This window comes from Lagopus leucura, unplaced genomic scaffold (assembly GCF_019238085.1).
Source record: "Lagopus leucura isolate 7727_CA_CO unplaced genomic scaffold, USGS_WTPT01 130-3_obj-0_obj, whole genome shotgun sequence".
In the NCBI taxonomy this organism is placed as follows: Eukaryota; Metazoa; Chordata; class Aves; order Galliformes; family Phasianidae; genus Lagopus; species Lagopus leucura.
Window position 1 is genome coordinate 99749 of NW_024968231.1, and position 6803 is coordinate 106551.

Genomic DNA, 6803 nt, shown 5'->3' on the forward strand with positions numbered 1-6803 from the left:
CTCCCGTAGGACACAGCGCCTCACATCCCTCCCTTGGTGTCACACCCCACTGACCCCAGCCGCCCCCGGTGACCTCCCTGTGCCACCGGGGGGGGAGGGGGCTGTTCCTATTTCCTGGGGACGTTTGGTCACAGATTTTCCCCCTTCCCCAGTCCCTGTGTTATCGGCCCCGCGATGATTTCCTCCCTGCCCACCCACCTGCTTATTTTAGCCTCTTCTTCCTTCCTCCCAGCTGCTCTCCAGCCCCGCTCCGTCCCTGCACCCCCCAGCCCTGTGCCCCCCCAGCCCCAGCCTGCCCGCAGAGCCTCTATTTAAGGCACGATCTTTAAATTGAAGCCTGTAGCCACCGTTCAAAGCTCCTTGGCTCTCTGTCCCGCTCCTGTCCTCTGCCTGAACTCTACTGCCAGCCCCACTGCCTGTGCCCCCCCCCAAAATATTTGCTGGCTTTCTCCAAGGCGAAGCACTTGGCAGCGAACCCTCATCTCATGAGTGACAGCCTCACACCCGGCGTCCCTGCATGCAGAGAGGGTCCTGGCATGGGGACATCCGCAGGGCCGGGAGGTGCTGGCAGTGATTTATGGCAGTCAGCGTCCCCGTGTCCTTCAGGAATGCATCCCCTCAGTGATGTCCCCGGGGGAGGACGCAGCCCCCAGAGCTGCTGCACGACACTGCCACGGAACAGTGGGGACATGGAGACGTGGGGACATGGAGACACAGGAACACGGGGACAGAGGGACATGGGACATGCTCCCCAGCGGCCTCACCCCATCCCCAGGTTTGGAACACAGCAGTGCTGGCACACAGGGGACATATCTGCTGTCCCCACCCAGGCACGGTGCCGAGCTCAGTGCGCCTCGCATGGCCGCAGCACAGGTCTCTGCGTGGTGACAGGGACGAGTGGCTCAGGCGCTGTTTCCAAGGTAACCCCAGATGAGCGCGGCCTCCGCATCCCTGCGTGCCCCCACAGATGGAGGAGCCTCCAGGGGCCTGGCTGCAGCGGGGGCTCAGTGAGGGCAGCAGGGCTGGAGGCAGGGCTGACTTGTGGGGACAGCATAGGGATGGGGTGGGGTGGGATGGGATGGGATGGGGTGCGGTGGGATGGGGTGGGGTGGGATGGGGTGGGATGGGATGGTGTGGGATGGGGTGGGATGGGGTGGGATGGGATGGGATGGGATGGGATGGGGATGGGGATGGGGATGGGGTGGGATGGGGTGGAATGGGGATAATGGCAAGAATGGGGATGGAGACAGGAATGCAGACAGAGATGGAAGCAAGGATAGGAACAAGAATGGGGACAGTACTGAGTGTGAGGAGGAGGGATGGGGAAGGAGAAAGGTGTGAGACATCCCTGCACTTCTGTTCCCAGCACAGCCATCCCCTGGGAGAGGGTGTGTGCAGCACATCCCAGAGATGGGACCTTGGGGACGTGGGGGATCAGGTCAGGGTGTTCCGTCCTCCCGTGGGCTGGACCCTGGGCACCTCCCATGGAGAACACCAGAAATAGGAGCTGTGGGTCCCCACCCAGCTGTGGGCATGGGGCCACGGCTTCTCACCCCGGGGACGCCCACATTGGAGCCCATCCCTGAGCCTCTCCTGTTCTGCAGAATGGGCTGTGCTGGAGTCCGCCTTGAAGTGATGGTCCCAGCACAAAGCTGTGGGGCTGAGTCCAACCCTTGCCACCTAGACCCGGGGTCACATCACCGCTCCCTTCCCCGTCTGCTTTGCTGTGCTCTCACACACACGGAGAGCCCCTGGCCCATTGGCAGCAGCTATTTCTTATTACAATACGTTCCGGTCCATTGCCCACAAGATCTGCATCCCAGGGACCTATGTGACTAGGAATTAGATTCCTCTCTGTTAATGAGTTTATGCTGGTAAAGGGCTCTGAAGATGAGAAGCTCTGTGTAGGAGCTGAGCCTCATCTGTGTTATTGATCCCACTGCAACATGGATCTCCAGTGTAAAACCTTCCAAGCCCAGAGGAGGTGGTGGGGAAGGAGAAGTCCCCAAGGAGTGACATGTGGCTCCTGGATGCTGCCAGGAGACCCACACCCACCAACCTCTGCTTTAAGCATCTGCACTATTGCTCATTCAGCCTTATTATATGGCTGGTATCTCCAAGCTCATGTAATAGGACTGTTAAGGCAAAAACCCCACATTAAGGAGCGAGGAAAATGTTCTGAGTCCTGCTCAGCTCCTAGCAAACAGAGCTGTCATCCCTGCAAATAACGAGTGGTTAATTACAGCATCCGCCAGCGAGTGAAGATGGGATAAAATTGCTTCAGGTTTATTGTACTTGGCAAATCCCCCCTTTCAGTAAATAATTGCTGCACTGTAACGAGGCTCCTTTAATTAAATAAATTAATTTATTCTTGGCCTTTCGTAAGACTTCAGATGCTTCTTTTCTTTAAGAAGGAGTAAACAGGCTCGTGCTGTACACACAGGGCATCATCAGGTTGGGATGCGATGGCTTTAGATGGAAACTGGCTCTTCCTCCTGCCTCCAGAGATGCTGTGACCATGGCACACCTGCATGGAACCTCCTGCTGCCCAGCATGGGAAACTGGGAAGCCATTCATGGTGGTAGAATGATGGAGGTACCCACGCCATGGAGGTCCCTGAACCATGGAAGTCCCCAGGTTGTGGAGATCTCCAAGCCCCAGAGACCCCCAAGCTGCAGAGACCCCCAGGCCATGAAAGTCCTCAAGCCATGGAGGTCCCCTAGCTGTGGAGATCCTTGAACCCTGGAGGTTCCCAGGTCCCAGAGGCCATGGCCATGGTGGTGCTGTGGGTCTGTCCCCCGTGCAGGAGCTGCAGGAAGCAGTTGGAGCTTTTGTTTGGCTCTGCTGGCAGCAGCTGCGTTGGATGTCCTTGATGGGCTGTGCAGCCCCATCCCAGCAGTGGGTAACAAAGAGCCAAACTCAACCAGGCGAGCGTTGGGTGCCGGCGCTGCCTCACGCGTGGGGAGGATTTCCTGCTGGCCCAGGGCACGCTGCCCCTTGGCCTCAACCCCTCCCAGCCCCACATTTTTGGGAAACGCCTCCTGGCTGCCGCCCTTGTTTCCCACGCAGCCCCCCCTCCCAGCAGCGCTGCGGTGAGATGATGGGAGAGCAGCTGGGGTGGGAGCCGAGAGAGAGGTGATGTGCTGAGACCAGAAGGTGGGAGGGGAACTGGGAAGGGTGGCCGCGAGAAGGGCACCAAAGGGAGCTGTCTTCCTGCTGCAGCCGTGGGAAGGCAGAGTTCGCCTGGCAGAGCACCGCTTTGTCCCTCCCTGCTGTTCTGGTGGGGAGGAAATGATGCTGCTTTCCCCGAGTTCAGCCATCCCTGCTCTCACCAAGGGGAGGAACCCTGCTGGGCTGTGTCCTGGTTGGTGTGGGACAGCACACCTTCCCTCTGAGCTCCACAGCTTTGCCCTAAGCTTCCCCAAAAGGGCAGCTGTGCCACCCATGGCTGCAGGTCCTTCCAATGGATGCCACCATCCTTCCGTGAAATCCTAATGCCCTTCCAGTAGATCCCAAGACCTTGCCATGAAATCCTAATGCCCTTCCACTCGATTTTAGCCCCCTTCCATGAAATCCTAATGCCTTTCCACTCAATTTTAGCCCCCTTCAATGAAATCCTAATGCCCTTCTGATAGATCCTGTTGTCCTTCCCCAGTTCTCCCAGCGGCTCCTTGGCCCCGGTGGCTGTGGGAAGGGGATGCAATGACCTGGCAGCTGCTTCAGGAAATGGCTAAAAAAAGGCAGGTTAAAAAAAAAAAAGAAGCAAAAAGCAAAGCCTCGCTGTTGGTTCCTGCTTTGGGGTCTCCAACAGCTGAAGGTCCCCAAGCCTGGAGGATGCAGTTTGGTGCAAGAGGGAAATATCCCCTCCATGCTGTGTGCATACAGTGGTCGGGATGGGGCTGCCCAGCACTTGCTCAGAGTCTGGTGATTTTTAGTGGGGTTTCCATAGCTCCTTTCCCATGGATTTGCATTGGAGCCCTGCTGTACCCCGGCCATGCACAGGATGAGGATGCAGTACAGGGCACTTCCCCATCCCACCTCTCAAGGTCATGGCGCTGGGCAGCTCTGGGCCCAATTCTGCTTGCTGGGGGAACTTCACTGCCCTGATTCCCATAAATAAAGCACACAGGGAACAGCCCCTTCTCTGTCCCAGTAATTCTGGACCCCAGAGGCCACTCGTTGTGTGCTCAGCAGATTGCCAGCTCTGCTCCTCTGCTCAGTGTGCTCGAAAGCCCTCAGTTCCCATCAAATGCAAAGTGTGAATTGCTTGGAAGGCATTTCATGGAAAAATCATTTGTCCATCCATCCCACACCTGTCCCATCTCAGTTCTGCCCCACCGCAGGGGTTCTCTTTGGATTTCCATCCGTGGTGTCCATGATGGACCACAGCATCCCGTGGCCATGCAGTGTGAGCACAGTGGGGGCACAGCAGCAGGGCACATCTCCCCCCACACACAACCCCAGCCCCACCAGCCCTACCCGGCGGTGCAGGGCCCTCATTTTCAAGTGACTCAGACTCACCCTTCCTTCCTCAGGAAAACCTGTGATCAGATAAAGCCATCAAACTATCTGGTACGAGTAAACAAGCTCGCATCTGCACGGATGCAGGCTATACCCCCTGTAATCCCAAGCAGAGAGCAGGCAGCACGCCTTCCCCCTGCCCTTACTGGGGCCAGCTGCAAACCTGAGCATGCAGACACACACACAGACACGTGCAAGGATGTGCAGTGAACTCCCATTGCATTTGCCCTTGCTGCAGGTTGGCAGGATCCAACGGCAGCATGGCTCCATCCTCCCCTGTGCTGCACGGAGTTGATGCACGGTGCCTGCTGGGGTCAGCAGCGCTGGGCAGAGGAGGGAGAGGGAGGGAGGGGGAGAAATGTTTAAAAACTGCAACTGGTGACAGATGGGCACCTGCCCCCGCGGAGGTGACACACTGCCAGGCTGGGAAAGAGCAAGGGGAGGTGTGAATGGCTCTGAGAGCCAACTGGGAGCACTCAGCGGGGGCTGCTCCCCAGCTTGGGTTGGGGTGGGATGGCACAGGGGGCTGACAGCCCTATTGCAGCCATCCGCTCTGCCCAGCCCTGCTCCTTCCCCATGGAAATGTTCCTCCTTTCCTCTGCCCCGGCACTGCTGTACTGGGGGAAGGAAAGATGAAGATGAAGCACGGTTGCAGCTGTGCAGTGGGAATGCAGAGCAGAGGCGCTGAGGCTGCTTGAACTGGGCAGGGTCGGGAGTCAGAGGGGTTTCTGTGGGGCTGCTTTGTGCTGAGGGCTATCGGTGCAGTGCTCAGGGCAGCAATGACAGCAAGTAGGTTAGGCTCAGAAAGAAGCCGTGGGCATTTTTGGAGGTGATTGGAATGACTGCATCCACAGGAAGGAAAACGAGGATGTCTCCAGCACCGCCACTCTGCTGCTGTGATTGTCCTCAGCCCCTATGATCCCAGCTTTGCAGGAGCAGCGCTTGTCTCCCTGCCTGTCCCCATTTTTATCCCATCCCCATCGCCACCAGATTTCCTATCCAATGGCTGAAACTGGGTCACACTGTCACACTGCAGGGTCCCATAGGACCCGTGGCAATGGGAGAGCTGCCTCTCTCCGACCTGGGGATGCTGGACAGCACCAACAGCCTCTGAATTGCCTCTGGTAGAACCGATTTGATGGGCAGCCACATCACAACCTCCTGACAAGCAATTGAATGATTCAAATATTGTGAAAAAAAAGGTTTCTTATTTACTTAATAACATTTTTTGGACATTTTGCCTTGGTCCTCCTCATTCATTGCCCCACATTTTCCAGCCATGCCCGGAGCTCTGAGCAAACAGCAGCGAAATGTGGCGTACCGTATTTAACCTAGATAAACCTCAAACGTGGCCTAAATTGTTAGGTGAGCCACCAATTGCCGGGCTAAACCCAAAACCACACTCCCCAGCCCTTCACAGTTATATATATATTTTCACTGTTGCTCTGTGCTTTCCAAGCGCAGCTCCATCGCATGCACTATTTATATCGTTTGCATGGAACAAAGGGCTCAGAGACAGACCTGCAATTTGTTTGGGTTCCAAGGGAAACAAAATCTTTGCAAGCAGAAGAATATACTTGAGATGAATCTCTCTTAAACACAGAGTAGTTTGAGATACTGCAGCAAAAAGGATTTGTCTTGAGGAGCAAGCTGTGATCAGAGGGATGCCGACATGGGCGCATCACCAGGGGCCTGGGTCTCATGGCTGGCAGGAGTGGATTTGCTCATTGCCAAAGGGGCTGCTGGAGGTGTGAGATGCTGCAGACATCCAAATTCACTGCATCCTTCCTGCATGGTGCTGCTGGCATCAGACAGAAGCACGCTGCAAGCACCAGTGTGCAGAGAGGCGAAGCTGAGCCAAGAGTTGCAAAAGAAAAACTCCAATGGAAGAGCAGCTGCTTGCAAACCATCCCAAAGCACTGCTTGGCAAAAGGGAGATGCCCCAGATCAGCACCTGGCAAAGCAGGGAGAATGCAGAATGCAGCCAGAATCTTCATGCAGGCACTAGTCTGCCTGGGCTTCCTATGGAGGAAATAGGAATTGGGAACCAAAATGGCCTCTGGGATTCCCATGGGAAGAAAGGAGACTGGAAACTGAAACGGCCCTCAGGCTTCCCATGGAGGGGATGGGGATTGGGAGCCAGAACAGCCCTGGGGATCCCCACTGTGGCCACTGAACCCAAATGCTGCTCTGGGGGCTGTGCTGCTGCCAGCAGCATCTTGGGCTGAGCTCAGAGCCAGCGAGCGGGGCTCAGAGGGGGATATTCCAAAAATATTCCCCCT